The sequence below is a fragment of the Ceratotherium simum genome, chromosome 3, assembly GCF_057802395.1.
Source record: "Ceratotherium simum simum isolate JZ-2026a chromosome 3, ASM5780239v1, whole genome shotgun sequence".
NCBI classification, from domain to species: domain Eukaryota; kingdom Metazoa; phylum Chordata; class Mammalia; order Perissodactyla; family Rhinocerotidae; genus Ceratotherium; species Ceratotherium simum.
Genome location: NC_141902.1, coordinates 47,272,522 through 47,293,501, shown reverse-complemented (window position 1 = coordinate 47,293,501; position 20,980 = coordinate 47,272,522). Strand labels below are relative to the sequence as shown.

The following is a 20,980-nucleotide window of genomic DNA, read 5'->3' as shown; positions in this document are numbered from 1 at the left end:
TGTTGTATATTGTGTTATTTGTATTTGTAAGTGCAAAATAATGCCTGATCTTGGCCAAAACGTCAAACAGTACAGTGGGCAAATGTCTAAAATGAAAAGTTCTTAAAGTATCTCCCTACTCTGTCTCCTTCTACTAGTGTTTAAATCCTTTCAGACCAGATTTTTGAACTAACAATCTCTCTTCTAATAAAATTCATTCTTTCTAATAAAATTGTACTTTTCCCCTTTTTTGGGAGGGTGGGTCTGGTTGGATTGTAATGGGGATAAGATAGTAACAAGTTTTTAAAATTTAATGGAAAAATCTTCAGTCTTAAAAATAAATGAAAAGAAAGTTCCCAATTTAGCTAGACTATGTAACTCAAGCCCTTTTCTTTGCTAGAATAAGGAGAATCCTCTGTATCTTTAGACTGCCTGATGAATACTTCTGAGTCTTTCCCAAAGATATGACAAACTGTGACGAACTTAAGTATCTAATAGAATTCAATTGTCACTCAAGGAGGATAAAACAAACAAAATCCAGAAGGAACACCAAAATTCTCAGGGAGAAAAAGCCTAGCACTGAGCTCCTAGCATTGAACTGGAGGTCAGTAAACCTATGGACTTACGGGCTCTGTGACTCAGAGCAAGTCACTCCACTTCTCAGTTTCCTGGGCTAGAACAGGAATAGCCAAAATATGGCACTGGTTCTGACAATGACTCCTCCACCTCCGACAGACACTGCAAATCAAACAGCCTTTTCCCCAGTGAGTTGCAGGTTCCCCCTCAGTCCTTAGGCAGCCACTCCCAGTAGATGAGAAGTGAGGGGGCAAAAAGATGAAGCCTGTTTGCGTTATCCCTGGGCTCAATGCCTCAGGTCTCTTCTAGCTCTGATAGTCTATGATCTTAAGGAAACGCTGTTTAACCCAACCTTGGGAAAAAATAGTAGCTTGCCCTCATCACTGCCAAGATGAACAATGTACGAGTAGAAAGGAAAAATATGAAAGCTGAATCATGCTAGATAAGCACAAAAACAATAAAGTAAAATACTTCAGGAAAGTGACTTGAAAAACCAGAACAGATAGATTAAACAACGAAAAAAGTAAATGATGAAGTCAAACATGGGCCAGTGTTGTTAAGTACTAGAGAAAAAAAAAGTTAAAGTGGAATGACCATATTAATAATGCTTTCCTGTCAAGTCATCGAATAAAGCAAATTTCTGCAGATCATTTCCTATTTTCCCATAAAATTAGACATGTTTCTATGAAAACATAAATTTCCAATGCATCATAAACCATATGAATGAATGCAAAAAAGTTTTAATCACAAAATTAAATATAAACTTTATTAATACAGTAAAAATACTAAAGTAGCACATTTATTTCTGCCATGTTCTTTATTTCATTTTCTCTTTTTAAAATAAATTTTAAAGTATCTAACTATTGTCTCTCTTTTAATTAAATTTTAAAACCAAGACACTTAAGAATAGGACAATACTGGAAGATATTAGAAAAAAGACTTTAGAACAAAGAAAATAGATTTGGAATTTAGGAGAGAGGCCTTTCGGAAACAGCCTTCATAAAGGCTTTAGTTTCAGATGGTGATATTCCAAGGAATTTTAGAGGGATCATCCAACTGTATTATTCATCCTTGTCCATTCCTCAAATCTGGCCCAATTTTCTCTGTTACCACAAGATACCGTAAAGGTTAACAAATGACCCCCAAGGTCCTTCCAAATCTATAAGTCTAGGATCACCCAACCTTGGGAATAACTCTGGAAGGATCCACAAGAAACAGAGATAAACTGGAGAGCTGAAGATACAGGGAGAGTGTCCACTCGGTGTTCACTATACATCCAGTGGTCCCTTTTGAATTTTGTATCAGATGCATTTATTTTATTTTTAAAGAACAACTCAATCGTTTGTTGCATTTTGATGCTGTGTATGAAAAAACAGTAACAAATATTGTCTCTGACTTTTGAATTATGCATGCCATACCCGGGTAAAGCAAAAAGTGCTTTGGTGGAAAAGCAAAACAACAACAAGCATTAGCCATCAAAGAATTCTATTAAAAGACTTTCAGAACATTAATTTAAAAAAAACTAACAATCTATGAGATCAATAGTAAAAATCATTTAAACAGATATACAATTATATACCCTCTCAAGTTTCACAGCTTGGAACCAAAGGCCGTACATATTGAAACTCTAAAGCTGGGATTAGGGCCAGTTTGGGGGTGTTTTTTCCTTTTCCCCAAGGAAACATCAGGAGAAACAACTTTAATTTTCCTGAAGTTCTGTGCAGGCCTTCAAAGCCTTGCGTCTCTGGGCCCTGTCCTTTCCCAGGAAAGGTTCCAGTATCCAGAGACATTTCTGGAGCCTCATAAAGTAAAAACATTGCTTTGCCAAGCCCTCTCTCCCAGGGTCAAGCAAACTCCTTGCCTGCTCTAAGCTCATTTTCCTGCTCTAATGATCTTGCTTATAGTCATCTGATTATGCTTCCTGAAACAGTGCTTTTAACATTCATTCCTTTGCTTAGAAGTTTTTCTTATTTGTCAGTGTTTGTATTTTGACAGTTTCTCAGGTGATTTTGATAAAACTCCTCCTTCCTACTTTCGCTAAGAATTACTAGGAATCCTCTGCTCTAATCACGCTGGCTTCCTCAGGGTCTCACAAATATCCTAAGTTCACCTTCACCTCTTTGCCTCATTTGTTTCCTACAACGGCGTACACTTCTCTTCCACAATCCTCCCTACCCCAGCCCCAAATTTCACTTCACTATCCTATCCAAACTCTGCACATCCTTCAAAGACTAGCTCAAGTCCATCCTCTCCAAAGTCCTTCCTAGCTCCTCCAACCCTACTTAGTACCTTTCTCCTCTGAAGGTTAACAATGCTCAGGGTGCACCACATCATGTAGCCCCAAGACTTGTCATTGATTCAGATGTCTGGTGCCCTGACTGATGTGAATGCATGCTCCCCAGTGGACCATGCCTCACTCTTACAGGGTGAAGTCATTTCATACACACCTTCAGGGAAACAGCATACTTGTGACTTTTAGGGATACCACTGGTTGTACTCTAATCAATTTCAGGGGCCTGGGGACATAACAAGCTTCACTATAGCAATTAAATTAATTTTCAGACTAACATGGAGAAGCAGTTAAAACGTTGGAAGAGAGACACGCTTATAATTTGCATAATGTGTCTTGATGTCTCAAGGGGGAGGTGAGGAATGTAGAACCAATCGAAGAGATTTGGTAGGCCCTGGAGTTAGGGTATAATTCTCATCAAGTGGAGAATACCTAAGAAGAGAGAATGAGTTCCCTCAGTTAACAGCTGGGGAAAGGGGAGCCATCCTTCAAGAAAATGGCACTGCCCCACTACTCCTTGACCCTGTGACCCAACTATGGAGAACCTCATTCTTAATGAAGTACTACGATATCCAGAATGAATAACTGAAGAATAACCAACAGATGAGGTACCTGTAAGCAACCACGTGGCAGCCAGGAGCAACATCCACACAACCCACCATAAGTGATCTTGGGAACAAAAAGGGAAAAGGGCAAGAGGACTATCCTCTTACAGACCAAAGACAGCACTGAAGAGTTTTTTTTTTTTTTCCCAATTATTTTATTGAGGTCATATTGATTTATAACATTGTGTAACTTCAGGTGTACAAGAGTTCTTGATAGGTTATTTGGTATTATTGAATTGTACACTCAAAATGGATGAATTTTATGGTATGTAAATTATGCCTCACTAAAATTGTTTCTTTTTAAAAAAAAAAAGGTAATTTGGTGACTTGAGCTGGAGTATTTGCATGTGGCAAAGCATCTGACAGTCCAGTAAGGAGAGGGCATTCACAGGTTTTTATTGGAGTTTCAAGACAAAAGGCATAAAACCTCTGGTACAAAAACTAATATTTTTCATGACATTAAGACAGGAGAGTTCTCTATAAATGATAATGAAAACTACCAAAATATAGCCTTTGAAAAATACATATACACATACAACAAACCATATAAATCTACTGAAATAATGAGAACCATGCGGCTAGTGGGGATAGTTTCTAGGAAAAGAGAAATGGAAGGGAGTGGAAGTGGAAAGAAAGACAAATTAATATTTAAGACTGGTAAGAGTTGAAAAAAGCAGAACTGATGAAAGAAAGGAAGTCTTAGAAATCATTGCTATTGGCCAAGAAGCTTGGTTTACTGCCCAGGGTCGTAAGTCTGCCTTGGCATAGGTTCTTTAACAAGGGCTAAAGGACCTTCTTCCTTTATTAGCAAACAAGGGAAATCAAGAGAGCCACACAGAAGTAAAATGCCACTTAAGGCAGAGAAGGAAGGAGGCTGCTGAGAGTTTAGTATAAGGACCCAAAACAGGAGTTCAGGATAATATTTCTAAAATTAACACTTACGACACCCACTGTAAACTATTATTTTTAAGTGATAGAATAAAGCTATCTATATCTTACTTACATCTTAGAAACACATTTCTTTCATTTACCTGAGTTTCTCAAGATTAACAGCGATCACATGCCATATTCCAATATAATGAAGAGAAAAAGAAAGGAATCCATTTTTATTTGCATATCTGTAATATGTCAGGTACTTTACCACATATCTCCTCATTTAACTCTGCAAAACATTACTATCTCATTTCATAGAGGAAGAAACTGAGGTTCAGAGAGGATAAAGAACCTGCCTAAGGATATATAACTTCTTTCTCAACAGTAGATCTGCGATTTGAACCTGATGCTAAAATTCATGCTTTTTACACTACATCACACTACTTCTATAAAACACTCACTTCCTACCATGTTTTTACTTTGATGTAACTACACACTACACATTAACAGAAGTGAATTAGCGAAGCGAAAGTAACTGGCAACAAAAAGCCACAGCTGGAGGCAAGAGAAGGAAAAACTATGAGGTAACTAAAACACAAAAGTGTGGGACAATTGAACGCAATTCCCAACAGCCTATGAACTGCCACAACATCAGCAGGCAAGTCAACAGCACAGCACACCTGATGCACACAATGAAGGCTAACTTCTATATCCTCCAAATCATCCAGGTTACATTAAGTTCGGAAGACTCCATTTAAGAAGACCAAGAAAAACTATAATACCTTTTACAAAAAATGACATTTAAAATAGCGTTAAAAAAAAAAAGATTTCAATCTTCTCACAAAGATTTCAGTGAACTATCTTTCGTCCCTCTAGTTTTCTCATCTGTAAAATGAGAATAATAACAGTACCTATCTCATGGGGCTGATATATTAATTCATTAAATGAATAATGATTATGATAAATTCATTATTATCATTATCAACGAATAAATTCATTATCATTATCTTCAAACTTCATTTTTAAGAAATACTTCATTAGGTCATACTAAGTAAATGAGATATTACTATACTGTGATCCATATAATGCAGACAATTAACTGCAGAGATTGGGTGAGAGAGATGAAGACTATTTTTTGTGTGTGTGAGGAAGATCGGCTCTGAGCTAACATCTGCCAATCCTCCTCTTCTTTTTTTTGCTGAGGAAGACTGGTCCTGAGCTAACATCCTTGCCCATCTTCCTCTACTTTATATGGAACGCCACCACAGCATGGCTTGACAAGCAGTGCGTCGGTGCACACCCGGGATCCAAACCAGCGAACCCCGAGCTGCCACAGTGGAGCGCGCACACTTAACCGCTTGCGCCACCAGGCCGGCCCCGAGAGATGAATAAAAAAGAGAATATAAAAAAGTGAGAGATGGATGTACACAAAGAGAACAGTAGAAGAGAGGTGTTAAGTCACCACTTTGCCCACACTTCTATCATTTGTCTCACTGTATTATAATCAGTTGTGTAAATATCTATCTTCTCCATAGGCTGTGAACACTGAGGGCAGGCACTTATTTTTATATTATCAGCCCAACATAGTGCCTGCAACATACTGCATACTAAATAAATGTATGGATCAGTAAGCTTTAAGATCAAGGATGGGAATACCTGATTTTACCATATCCTAATTGGGCTGAGGGCAGAGGCAGAGGCAGTCAAGACCTATTACCACTTTTTTTTTTTTTTTTTTGCTGGGAAAGATTCGCCCTGAGCTAACATTTATTGCCAATCTTCCCCTCTTTTTTTTAAATTCCTAAAGCCTCAGTACACAGTTGTATACTCTAGTTGTAGGTCCTTCTAGTTCTCCTATGTGAGCCACCTCAGCATGGCTACTGACAGACGAGTGGTGTGGTTCTGCGCCAGGAACAGAACCCCGACCACTGAAGCAGAGCCGCCACACTTTAAGCACCAGGCCATCAGGGCTGGCTTGACCTAGTACCACTTTTTGTTTAACTGATTATCCATATTCTATTCCCCTATTCTCTCTGAACTAGGAAATAAATTTGAAAAACATTAAAAAAATTGTTAATTTGCTCTAAAATTAGAAATCTTTCAAATGATAAAACAAATTTTAGTAAATTATTTTAAATATTAAAAATATTGCTCTGATTAGCCTCTCATGCCCAAAAGTTAATTCTAATGGTCAAATGGTCAGAGTCAGAGCAATAAACAGATACTAAATAAGAGACATACCTACTTTTTAGCTGTTAATCTGCTAGATGCAGTGCAGATACAAAAAAGATACAGAACGGTAACTTTCCTCTGACCTCTGGTACCAAAATAAGCATGTTTGGGGATGACCAAGCCTAAACCCCATTGTCTGGGACCACGCTTACCCAAGGCTCTGTGAAGTACGCAGCCTAAGGAATCATAACAATGCCCCCGCCCTCACTGATGTTTGCTCAGGGGCACCCCTAGCCTAAGCAGGATATATCAAATCCAATTATTCTCCAGGAATCTGGAGAGCTGGGAGACAAAACCTAAGTTGAGAGATCATATATCATCCAGTCTTGAGGCAGCATCACAGCCAGCCAAAGTCACATTTGAGCTGAAGCTAAGGGGAAAGCAGAAGCCAAGAGAAAGCCAGTCCATAAAGGAGAGAATGGAGCAGGGCTGGAGTTAGGGTGAGGGAGAGAGGCACTTACCTCAGGTGCAAGATTTAAGGGAATGCCAAAAAACTCAGTAATCAAGATAGATAATACAGTACTGCATGGTATTTTTTTTTTTTTTTTTTTGTGAGGAGATAAGCCCTGTGCTAACATCCGCCAATCCTCCTCCTTTTTTGCTGAGGAAGACGGCCCTGGGCTAACATCTGTGCCCATCTTCCTCCACTTTATATGGGACGCCGCCACAGCATGGCTTGCCAAGCAGTGCGTCGGTGTGCGCCCGGGATCCGAACCAGCGAACCCCGGGCCGCCGCAGCGGAGCGCGCGCACTTAACCGCTTGCGCCACCGGGCCGGCCCCAATGCATGGTATTTTTAAAAATCCAAATTAATGTCCTGGAATGGAGCAGAGGCATAGAAAGAAGCCGATGAGAGTCCACGCAAGCTGTAGGCAGAGGAGGGAGAACAGGGGCTTTTCAAGTGCCTGCTCTGGGTCTAGCTGTAGTTCATTTCAGAGAGGGCAGTTGCCTTACCAAAACAACCCCCTGCAACTCCCAGCCCCGCCACCACACCTTCTCGTTGGCTAGCTTAAGTGGGCTGTGTTCCCTGAGACCTAAGAACCTTGACTAACACACTCTATTTGGGAAAATGAGACATGCACATAAAGCTATTTCTTTTAAAAAAAATCAAGGCAATATATAATTAAGTGACAAAAGAATGGTACTGGCAATTAGTGCTGCAGAAGTTCAGAGATCACTGTGGGTGGTCAGAGAAGGACAGATTTAGCTAGATCTCGGGGAGGAGAAGTATATACCAAGCAAAGAGATCAAAGTACATGCTAAAGGTGGTGGGGGAGAGTCAGGAAGGGAGCCAGGGAAAGGAGAGGAAGAGAGTAAAGAGGAAGGAGTGATCTTCACACACCTGGGATTACAGCCAAAGAAGTAAATACAGCTCCATGCCTCTAGCCCTCCATCATACCGCTCACGACACCTGAAATACCCTTTTCCCCCTTTTCTCACGTTCAAATCCTTTCACATCTTTCAGGGACCAGTTCAAACAACAATTCTTTGAACAGGCTTCCCTGGTATCCTACTCAAAAGGAGATACAGGTCAGAACTAAGATTTGGGCAGTGGGAAAAAGTAGAAAGGAAAGAGGCTACTGCAGGAGGGAAAGCTAAGGGGCTGAAGGCAGTGACAAGCAATATTCTCTGGTGGAGAGCAAACCCTACCGGAGTTCACTTGGGATGTCGCCTGATGTCACTGGAGAGTAGATGTTGTTGGAGAGTAGGACTTGAGATCCTTTGACAAGAGCGAGCAATAATGGGGGCTCAAAAAAAAGTGGCAAAGGAGGGGCAGGTGTAGAGGGTGTGCTGATGACTGACAGAAGGTTAGAGAAGGTTCAAGATGCACTGAAGGCCTTGCAGAGGAGAAAATGTGCCAATCTGCCACACATTTCTGTGTATGGTTCTGGAATTCTCTTCAAGAAACTGTAGATCTTAGGGACAAAGAGTGGAAAAACAGAGAGGGGCGAGGCTTGACTTTCAAATAATCACATACTTATTGATATTTTGCAATCAAATTAAGCTTACTTCCCCACGCTGTATGCCACCCCCACCCACCCACTCCCATCCTCCAGCCAGGCAGGTCCAGCACCCCAGGGCCACACTGAAGAGGAAACAAAACAAAACAAAACAGTTATTGAAGAATACTAACTTGGGTTAATAATCGCCCACCATGAACAAAAATAACTCTTGGGATATATCAAATCTTGCCATGCTTGCCCCAGGGTAAGGGCTGCCTGACTAGATGCCAGACTTATAATGTATACATCTGAGGGGGCTCCTCTCTTTTCACTCGTATGCATATCAAGGAAATATCCTTAATGACTCCTCATTAAAATGATAACACCACATCCAGGGAACCAAAATATTTTTGTTGGTTATGATTTTTCATATGGAAATCCCCTACCTTATAATTATGATTAATAACATCCTGCTCAGGGGCCAGCCCGGTGGCACAGTGGTTAAGTTCGCGCCCTCCGCTTTGGCAGTTTGGTTTCTGGGCACGGACCTACTTACTGCTCATCAAGCCATGCTGAGGTGGCGTCCCACAGACAGCAACTAGAAGGATGTACAACTAAGACATACAACTATCTACTGGGGCTTTGGGGAGAAAAAAGGAAAAAAGGAGGAAGATTGGCAACAGGTGTTAGCTCAGGGCCAGCCTTCCTCAAAAAAAAAAAAAAAATCCTGCTCAAAGCGACTGCTATGCAATAGGCTAAGGAACTACAACAATCTTACCTACAAGTCTATATGCATATTAAATAATATATAAATATCAGCCAATTGCTACTGGTTAAAAAAATTTAACCAAAAGCTCTAGGAAGTGTTTTAAACACCAGGAGAACACACTTTAAATAAATTCAACTTGCCATCACACTCTCACTCACTCTTGTCCACTCAGTCCTCGTCTTCTCCCAGCTCACCACATTTTCACCCATTTTCTCACACCCGCTTCAGGATGTGTACGTACTTGTAGGGATATCAGTGCTTAGATATGCCCAGATAGGAAGCTGTCTGTTTGTAAAGGGTTATCTCTGTGGGGCAGTCACCTCAGTAGGTGAGTTTGTCTTGGTGTGTTTGTGCTTCTTCCTTAGTGAGTGGGCGTAGGTGTTAGAGCATATGTCCCTGAGGGAGCGTATATCTTTACAGGTCAGAAGGTGTGTACAGCTGTGGAGGAACCTTGCCTGTATTTCAGTGACTCTCAAAACAAACTATTAAGAGTAAAAGGTGAAAGGAGCCAGTCACAAAAGACTACATACTGTATGATTCCATTTAGATGAAATGTCCAGAATAGGCAAATTCATAAAGAAAGAAAGCAGATTACTGGTTGCCTAGGGTGTGGGGGGGGGGTTGGGGGAGGCGGGTAGCCACTGCTAATAGGTAAGGGGTTTCTTTCTGGTGTGATGAAAATGTTCTAAAATGCATTGTGGTGACGGTTGCACAACTCTGTGAATATACTAAAATCCATTGACTTGTACACTTTAAATGGATGAATCATATGGTATGTGAATTATATTTCAATAAAGTAGTTATACATTAAAGAGAGAGAATAAGGAAACCAAAGTTGTCCTGCATGTCCACAGAAGGGCAACTCTGTCTTTGAAAATCTTAACTTTGTTCTGATTCTATTTTAATTAAGCTTTAGATTCAAGATTTCCCACTGCTAATCCCCTAGTGGTCTCTCCTCTGTCTCCGGCCTTATTTGTCTTTCCTAACAAGGGTGACCCACATATGGGAGACAGCATTCACTGGGTACCACTCACTGTCTGAACAGAAAAGAACACGTACACTATGATTACAACCGTATAAAGATATGTATGTGGTTGAACAAACCCTGGAAGGAAATGAGGAAAAATTAAAATAGTTACATTAGACTATGTAATACGGATGAGGTGATGTTCTTTTAAAGATAATATTATCATTTTATTGTGTTATCAGCCAATAAAATCTGCAAGAAAAAATAACCAACCTGTCTCCTTAGAAATCGTTCCATGACTAATTCAGGAATTGTGTGTCACAAAGGATTGGACTGGAGTAGTGTAGTAGAAGATGGAAACTAAAACTCATAGGTTATAGATATTTACATCTATTTTGACCAAGGCAATAAACAAGACAATATGAAAGTGTCTATAGCTTGCTCTAACAGAGTCCTAGGTGATCTCTCCAGGCTGGAATCTTCTTCCTTCTCCCCAAAATCTGCCCGGCTTATGGGCAGGGTGCAATTGCTACTGAAATGAGGTTGCCTTCATTAACTCAATCCACAGAAAAGCCATTTAAAATTCAAATTCATTATTAGCATTCCTCCATCAGGAAATATGCGGTAACCAGTCCAGGATCAAGCTTAGCTGCAGTCTGAAAGAGGTGCATACAAGTTTTTTTGTTTTTTTGTTAAAGATCCAGGCTGGGTGCTTAAGAAACTGACAATATAAGCACAACTAAAATACAAAGTAGCTCAGTTGATTTTCAACTAAGATGCCAATCATTCTAACCCAGAAAGGAAAGTTGTTTTAACCTATCTTGCTGAAACAACTAGATAGCTGCATGGACGGAAAATGAACCTAAACCCCTACCTCCCATAACACAAAAATTAATCTGAAATGGATCACAGACCTAAATGGAAAACTTAGAACAAGAAAGCTTTTAGAAGAAAACAGAATATCTTTGCAACCCTGAGGACTGGGATAAAAAACACCATAAAATAAAAAATTAATACATGGACTTCATAAAAATTAAAAATTTCTGCTCATCACAACATCATTAAGAAAATAAACAGAAAAGCCACAGACTGGGTAAAAAATATTGCCAACACATATATCTGACAAAAGACTTGTACTCAGAATTTATAAAGAACTCCTATAAACAGCAGTAAAATGATGAACCACCCAAAGGAAAAACAGGCAAAAGTCTTGAATAGATACTCATAAAAGAAGATACAGTATAGCCAATTAGCACAAGATAAAGCATTCAACACCTTTAGTCATCAGGAAAACGCGAATTAAAACCATAATGAGGTACCATTTTACATCCTCTAGTGCCGCTAAGATAAAAAAGGCTGACAGAACTGAAATTTGGCAACATTAAAAACATGGAGCAACTGGAACTCATATATAAACCACTTTGGAGAACTGTTTTGCTGTTTTTTAATAAAGTTAAACATACATCTACCCTATGACTCAGTAATTCCACTCCTAGGTATTTATCAAGAGAAAGGAAAACATATATCCACAAGAGACTTGTAAAAGAATGTTCATAACAACCATATTCCTAATAGCCCAAACCTGAAAATAACCCAAATATCCATTAAGAGGAAAACAGATAAACAAATTGAAGCATATTCATACAATGGAATACTTTGTACAAATAAAAAAAGAACAAACCACTGCTATAAACAACACAGAGGAATCTCAAAAACACTGTTACACAAAAGAAGCCAGACACTAAAAAGCACATACTACTGTACGATTCCATTTATGTCAAGTGCAAGACGAGGCAAAACAAATCTACGATGTCCGAACTATGGAGTCAGAAAGTGGCTGCCTTTGGAGGAGGGTGGGTGAGGGAAATAAATGGCTGGACAGGGATATGAGGGAACTTACTATGATGATAAAAATGTTGTCTATCCTGTTGGTAGTAGTATATAAAATTGCCAGAACTCTTTGAACTGGACACTTAAGATATGTGCATTTCACTGAATGTTAATTATACCTCAATAAAAAAATACAAAGTAGCACTCTGCTTCAAGACATAGGTTAATGATTTTGTTTCAAATGAAATTCTAGAATACCACACATACATTTTCAATTATTCACCACTTTGGATTATTCAGATCTGTAGTCCTTCATTACTGTAAATAACCTAATGGATTATAGACACAGGTAGACAGATATAAGCATATGTGTTCATGTTTAATTTTTCATAAATACCAAATTGAGTTTGATTCTTCACGATTTTAATATGTACCTAACAGACTGTTAGAGGTCCAGTAGAATTTTCTGTTTTCTATACCATTTTCCCCTCAATATGATTTTATAGTTGTGATTTTAGAGAATCTGAGATAAAACAAGAATAAGTAAGGCACGTAAATCAAATGTCAGCAAGGCAGGTCATGACAGGAGGAGGATAGTGCTTTAGCCACTATTACAGCCTAGAGAATAATGTCCTCCTCAACTATTTTAATCAAGAGTGAGCCGATAGATATTTAAATTTAAGAGAAATTGAAAAGCATGAAGAATAGTTTGCCAGCTAATTTGATCTCTAAAAGATGATAACACAGCCAAAATAACAAAAGCAGTGTACATCAAACTGACGCCTGAAAACCTGAGCCCTTTTCTCCTACTGTTTTACTAGGTCCTCCTCTGTCTTCCTTCCTCTTCACCTTGTCTCCTCCCTCTGTTGGTCTCTATGCAGGTACATTTTATCCCCACCACCTCTTACCCTCCCTATGATACTGCTCAGATCTGACTGATTTTCCTATACCCAGCTCACCCCAGGTTCCAAATAAATAAATTTACAAAATTGTACGGTATTCTATGTAGATATGTCATATACACTCAAACAGAATAGAGAGTATAGCCTGGGGGGACAGAAATGACCAGTGAGTGGGGAAAACATGACTTCATTTGTTTCCCATCTCCACAACTGTAAAAGACCTCTCCCTCTGAACTCCTGCTGCACGTTTGTATTCCCTCAGATGGTTCTTGCAGTGCTGTGAACTATAAAGAAGTACACACGCCTTATCTCAGAGAGGGTAAGCTCCCAGACAGAAACCATGTCTTGTATGTCTGTGTTCACCACGAGCCTAAGACAGTGCCTCGTGCAGGATGGGATAAAACACATGCTGAATTACTGACTAAATGTGAATGAAAACAACTGAGGTGGAAGAGGACAAGAAATAAAAAAGCTGAGAGGAAACAGCAAAGAGAAAGGAGAAAGGAAAGAAAGAGGAGAAAAAAGAAAAGAACAGAAAAAACTTGTTGTGAAAGCAATTATTTTTGTTAGAGTGAACAGAATTATCTTTAAAAACTGAGAGCTGGAAAAAGCCATCACTATGCATCTAATATCACAGCTATCAGCACCAGTCTTGAAACTGTCATTATAAACACCTTAAAACATCTCCGAACCCTTGATATTCAAAGTGTGGTCTCCCATAGCAATTACAGCATTCCCTATGTGACTTGCAGATTCTGGGGCCCCACTTCAAACCTACAAGATCCTGGGTGATCTCTGCGTGTTGAAGTTTGAGAAGCATCACCGTACACCATTCAAGTACTTTCTGTTGTGCTAAAACTATGTTTTATTTAAATGGACCAGGAGCTGAGGCTTGAAAAATCTGATTAGGGTGAAACCAATCATTGTAACGGGGGATTTGACCTGTACCTATTTAACTTTAGGTGAAGTTATTAATTACAGAGTAATTTGGCCTAAAAGGTATACCACAAAACTTTGGAATTAGTCATAAAAATATGATTAAAGGAAATTGAGCATTAGGTCAGTAACATCCTCAGAAAATCATTTTTGTTCCTTTATGCCTAGCACAGGGCTAGGAACGACAAATATGGCCAACATTTCCTAAATGAATAAAATAAATGAATTTTAAAAATCATAGATATTTATGGCTGGAATAATCTCAGGGTCATCTGGTCCAATAACCTCTTTTTAAACATGAGCAAACTAGAAATCCTGAGAGGTTCAAAAGTAAGCAAGCTAAAAGTGTTAGAATATATTGGATCTCACATTTTAATTCCCTTTTTGTTCCTTTTGTAGGACTACATTATAAAGAGTATTCTAAGTATTACAGTAGAACGATTGTGGGCTCTTAAAGAAATGAGAGGGTAAAAAGGTGTCAAGCACGAGGAAGAAGAGACCGGCAAAGGTAAATGAGGCTGGACAAAACAATTTTTCTAAGCCTAATATATTTTTTTTGACAGGCCAATTAATTAATGAACTTAATCTGCCGAAAAATTAATCTGTAGGATTCTCAGAAAAAGAAACACCAGCTGCATGAAAATGTTACAAACCAAGGGAGACCGCACATAACGAACTTAAATCTCCACAGGCTTGTTTCCTGTTCAAGTATGACCTCCTGGGATAAGTTTTACTGCACTGTTCATTACCAGACGACTTTTGGTTTTAAGAGAGGCCAAGGGCAAGTTGGAAATGCGATTCTTAACTAAACATAAAAAATAAATAAATAAATCTGCGGCTGTTTCCCATTTGCTTGTAATCAGAATGCAGGCTTGCAGAGGAAACACACAAGCTCTGTTAGCAAAAATAAAACGACCCAGTCACGTCCTCAAAACAAACCAGCACACAAAACTTCACAGCCGGATCCAGCTGTGCTGCACGGGAGCCAGGAATTTATTCTAAGACAGGGCAGAAAGATAAAAACGGCGAATGCAAGAAAAGCCAGATTTCAATTAAAAAAAAAAAAAAAGGGTGTGCCCCTAAGGTTTTTTGTTTTTGTTTTTCTCCTTTCCAATTTTCAACAAGCAGAAGTCTTTGAAGGAGTCGTGGTGAAAAAACCCTTTAGACGATCGTGTCCCGGCTGCGCCTCGGTGCGGTGGAAAGCGCGGGTAGGCAGGGCGAGCTCGCACGGCCGCGGCGGGCGCGGGCTCCGGCGGGAGGGGAAGGGGCCGGTCCCGAACCCGGGGAGGCCGGGCCCCGTAGTGATTCATCAGCGACTCGGGGTTCGCGCGCCTCCACCGCGGGCGACGCCCAGCGCGCCCCACGGCCCCCCATCCAGGCCCGCTCGCCCCGAGGCAGCCCCCAGCGTCCCCTCGCTCCCCGGGAGGGACCAGGAGGGAAGGAGACCGGAGCCGGGCGGCTGGAAGACAGCAACCTTTCCCTCCTCAGCCACCATGGCCGGTGCGACTCCCTGCCCGCGCCCGCAGACGGACTTCCTGGAAAGCACCGGGCTGGGCTTACCTGACTGGCGCCTGCTGGGGTCCCCGACCTGCTTCACAGACCCGCGTGGATTGCCTGCCGCTCGGTTCCCAGCACCCGCTCGTCTGCCCGCGCCTGCCTCCCAGGGAGTTGCCGGATCCACCCGCCAGCAGCTCCCCTAACTCGACGGCGCTGTCCGTGCGGCTGGTTCCCCCTCCGCCACCGACGCGCGTGCGCACTCCCAGGTCGCAGAGCATCCTGGGAGTTGTAGTTCGAGTGAGGAGGGGGAAGCTCAGCGAAGACCCCGGTCTTTACAATCTGCAGGACTTTGGAAGCAGCTGCGGATACCAAGACTTACTCCAGCCTGAGATCACGCTCTCTACTCGCGGAAATATTTATCCTCACCCTCTGGGAGCTATAAACAGCAGCTAGAAGCTCTTTGGTATAGATTTCCTCTTTACTTTGACTTTCACTAAAAAGGCATACGAGGCAGGGCTTGTATTGTACCCTTGGTTGCTAATGCGAGGACATGACATCAAGCCCTTTAAACTTATCAAGAAAAGCCATCGAAAAGTAAGCAAATATAGGCTAAGGCCAAAAGGGGCATAAATCAGGTGGATGTCACCTCAAAGGCATGGTGACCCTAGTGATTTCCTTAGGCATGCAACCAGGGATGATGTCGCAGCGATAGCCCTTATATTCCCCGGCAGTTTCGGCTCCATCCCATCCTTCCATTCCAGCTTCAAGCTCAACACCAGGCGGCGGAGCTGGGCTAATGTGGGCGGGCGCTGCTCAAAGAAGGGGACTGGGACAGATGGGTAGTCTGCAGGGGAGGATGAAGAGAATGGGAACACCTCAGAGGACAGTTCGATGGCTGACTTTTGTGCAGGGCCCTGAGGAGAGGGAGCAGCGATTGCCTTCCATTCATTCATTTAGTCAGTCACTGGGAATTTTCCTGGCCTTCTCTTCAGGGGTAAACCATGCCCAGGGATAATGCTCAGCTTTGATACATCTTCTTTCAAAAATGCAGCCAGAAAGAGGACTGAAGTTCCTGCTTGAGGTACATTCCAGCTACACCCAGTGTGGGAGCCGACTAATGGTTAAACCTCTCCTGGCATCTATTTCTTCCCCTCAGAGCAGGGAGCACCCTAGGTAAACACTCGGGAATTTCAAGCAACTGGCACCCACTAATCCCAACAATGAAGATCACTGATGATTTGGAGTTTTTAAGAAAAAAAAACCCTCCTAAATTGCAAATACTCTTAGAAGACCATCAACATTAAATCTTGTGGTCATTGCATCTTATTTTCTATAGCATCTTAGCGTGAATCAATTTCTCGAATATTCTTTGAGATAACAGCTTTCTGAGAGCAATTTCCTACAGAATTCAGGTTCAACTAATATTTATTGAGTACTTAATCCACACCAAGCATTGTGCCAACACTTCATTTATAATATCTCATCCAATCCTCAAAGTAACCCTACAGAGAATATATTACTATCCTCCATTTCTACAGATGAGATAACTAAGACTCAGAAAAGTTAAGTAATTTACACGAGGTCACGCAGCCAGTATTGGAGATCCAGAAATAAAGCTAGGTACCCTCACTCAAATTCTAGTGTGCTTTCCACTGTTGATCAGACTAATGTTTCTCCTAAATTTCATCAAATTCTTTAAAGTGAGATAATCTGTGACCATGTCCGTGGTACATGAAAAAAATTCTCTAACACAATCCAGGAGGATGGTACTCTAACTGGAGGAGATGCATATCTGGATTCATTTGATAGCTCTATATTTTATTATCAATTAATATATAGGTATTCTGGCCTACCAGCAAGTCTCTTGTGAATTCCTGCTATACCTCTGGGGCATCACTCTTGGGGAAACTGACAGAACGGAGTTCCTGAGCAAGCAGAACAGAGGACCATGGCCATCCAGAAATGGTTTGTTTTAAGAAGGACTTTCCTCTGCAATATGGCTTCTTTTGCTTTGCTTTTTAGGCAGAAAGGCTTTTAAATGAATGAATGACTGATTTAATCCATGACATGTTTCCTCCATGACCTTCCAATATGGAGTGTTAGGCATACATGCAATATATTTTCTCTTTTAGCTATTCATTTTAAGTTTTTCCTAACAAATGTCTGCATCTTATTTTAGTTTCTTTTTTCTCAAATAGAGTGACTTGGTGCTGGATTTTTTCCCTTTCTTCCAACAAATGTTATCATTATGTAATCACGAGGCTTACAAACATGAATCTCCTAAACCCATGTACATTCAATACCACATACGGGACCAGAGGTGTTAAGAATGATATCCTAGTATTGGATAAAACCGTAAAAAAAATAGAACCTTCCTCGCTGCTTTCCCTCTCTTGCTACAATCTGTTCTCTACACCAGCAGCCAGAATGATCTTTTTAAAACAAATTAGATTATGTCACCCTCCTGTCCCAAACCACTCACGGCTTCCCATCACATTTCAAATAAAATCCCAAGTTACTACCTCTCCAAGTCCTTACGTGATTTTATTTCCTACCACACTCTCACTCTGCTCCAGTCACACCGGCCTCCAGCAGGTTTCTCAGGCCTGCCAGGTGTATTCCCCTCTCGAGGTCTTTGCACTACATGGGAGAATGCTCTTCCTCCCCAATACTCATGGCTCATGCCCTCGTTTTAATGAAGGTTCTGCTCAAGTGTCACCTCTGAAAGGCCTTCTCTGATCATCTTACCCTGTCTTTCTCCCCTTTCTGTACTTTGTCTTCATAGCACTTGTCGCTACCTAACATCGTCTTGCTTATTAGTGTAAGCTCAAGGAGGACTTTGCGTTGTTTACCCCTCTATCTCTAGCATCTGCAACAATGCCTGACACACAGTAGGAATTCAATAAATATTTGTAAATAAACAAATATTGAATCCTTCCCTCCCCCTCCTCCTCTCATTTTGGGACACAGAACCAGAGGGTTCGCCTGTGAATGCCAGCCAGTGACCTGATGCAGATAGACACACCAGCTGCAAGAGGGTTGGCACCACAGGACAACGAGACCCACAGAAACGCATCCTGAAATGGGGATAGAGCTCTCTTTTAAAAAGACTATACTTTATGAGTTGCCATTATCAGCTTATAGTTAGAAGAACACAATTCTTGAAGAGGATAAAAAAAGGAAAAACCTGAAAATTGCATTTACGTAAATAAGTGAAAAGGTAAATCCACTAAATGCCTGTAGAAGATTGAAATATTGTTCCCAAATATTTGCTCTCCTCTAGAGGAAAAGACACCCTACCCACTGCCCTGTGACTTGCAGTGCCTTCCCAGAGACATTTTCAGGCTTGGCTATGGCCTGGTAATGGGTTTTTCCTTCTTTCTTCACACAATTGTTGTCCTACTGTAATCACAAAGCTTCCAAACATGAATCTTGCTTTGGCCAATGAAATGTGAGTGGAAGTGACAATTCCACAGCTCTAAGTGGGAGCTTTAAGAGTCACTGCTGTTTCCCAGCATAGTGCTTACTCTTTCCCTCCACCGAAAGAATGGCATGTCCCAAATAGAGGCTGGTCCTTCTGCCTGGGTCCCAGAATGGGTCACATGGGTCAGCACCTCAGCCAAACACAGGTGCTGACATGTAATGTGAGCAAGAAGTAAACTGAGATTTAGGTTTTTTTGTTACTGTAGACTGACCTAGCAAGAGCTGACTACTGCAGTGCCTGTTCAGTGAAAGGCATCCTCTGAAACAGAAGTGGTGTGGCACCCCTCCTTCATGCATTTAATCCCACTTCAAGATTAAAGTAATGGGAGACAGTTTAAGTTCAACCTACTACAGAGAAGAAATCTGAGACTGTTAGGTAAAATATCTGAATAAGGGATAGAGTACAGTTCTTGTTAGTTTTCAGGGTTTGGTTAGAGTGAAAGTGATTGATAAAATAACACTGTAACTATATTTAATACATTACAAGCCCTAATTAGTGTTATCTTTAAACTTCCAGCTAGAGTAACAAATAAAGCATGTCACACTGAATCATCATCTGCAAATCAATGCCAGCAGCAGTTTTCTTGTTACTAAAAGTTTCCTTTAGGAAATAATTTCCTTCATATACTTAAGCTGGTTTTTTTTAACCAAGTATTTTATAGGAGAGCTGAGAAAACTTAAACTGAAGACATACACTTGAAACTAAAAGGTAAGAATTTCATTCTGGGAGCTATTCATATAATGAATATGAGTATGAATGAGTATTCATATAATAAGGCAAGTCTAAATCACACACTTTGTTCTTATCAGTGACACTGTTGACTGATTAGATATAAGAATAACCTTTATAAACACCTAAACACCAACCGTACCAAAGTTCAAGGATGATGAAGATAATATGGAAGTAGACATTTCAAAGGCTGAGGCGCAAAGCCCAGGCCAAATAGCAGATTTTTGGCCAAATACCAAGACTCTTTGTCTAATGTCACTTAAGATGGCGTTAGTGTTTACGCAGGCACATTCTACTTCTTATTCACAGTTAAGTTTTTGTCAGCACCAAAGTCTTTATGCACACAGATGGCAGTTAAATCATATTTTTCCCATTCTATCTTTTGTAGTTGTTTTTTTGGATTAAAAGTAGAATACTGTACTGTAACTTCTATTGAATTTTATCTGATTAGATACAGGCTTGTCCTTTGGCCTGTGCAGATGTTTTTCAACCTGTCAAAGTACTCCTTGTCCCTCCCAGTGCCCATCAGCTAAAGACTCGGTTGGTGTTTGTCAGTATCACAACCAAATTACTGATAAACTGCTGATCAAAACATGTCAAGGAAAGAGCCCTGTGGTGGCTACTATGCCCTTCTGGTTGAAATTCTTCTGTACATCAGCATTTACCTATTACCAAGAGTCAAAAATACGCCTTTCTAAAATTTTGCTGAGGATTGATGAGTTCAGTGGTCTATAATTTGGAGAATTCCTATTCCCCCTCCCCCACCATCAGCCAAAATTTTGAGTCATGCACCTGCCGGGTTTTCCTACATCATCTCCCTTCTTAGGTTGATTGTGCCCAAAGCATAGCCCTACCTTATTCAAGCACACATTTATCTAATTCTGGTCCTTTGACGTGTGGGACACTTGCTGGAGGCTGTCGGCATTTGATCATGTTCCCTGACTGGTAGGACTGAGAAATGGGTTGGTAGCTGGGGCAGATAGGCTGTGGGGAACAACTTCTTACAGCCACAGAGAAAGGCTGAATGATCAAACGGACAGAGGTGGTCCATAACAGAGTCAGGGCTAACACACAACAGACCCTAAAGTCAAGGAGTCGCTCCTGAAGCCAGACTGCCAAATCCAAAGGAGGCACCCAGAAAGCAGAGCAAGAACAAACAAGTTGAAACATCAGCAAAGTCATGAGGAGCCAAGCTAAAGGAGAGGGTGGATCAGGAGGAACTCCTGGGTCAGCTTTATCTTGTTTATATTCAATTCTTGGAGTGATGGGGGAGGACTGGTCTGCCAGAAGGGAATGGACAGTGGAAACACAAAAATGAGTCACCTTCAGTCCTGCTTAAATTCCTGACCTTGTCAGCATAAAATGGAGA

At 40.9% G+C, this 20,980-nt stretch overlaps 1 protein-coding gene across 1 annotated transcript in view; it reads right to left on the bottom strand.

Annotated features, from left to right (window-relative positions):
* TMOD3 (tropomodulin 3) overlaps positions 1 to 15,626 on the bottom strand; it is a 71,172-nt gene extending 55,546 nt beyond the window's left edge. The window contains exon 1 of the mRNA XM_014780721.2: positions 15,462 to 15,626. The gene's annotated coding sequence lies outside the window, so the exon portion shown is untranslated. The remainder of the gene's footprint in view (positions 1 to 15,461) is intronic.
* Between the last annotated feature and the right edge of the window lie 5,354 nt (positions 15,627 to 20,980).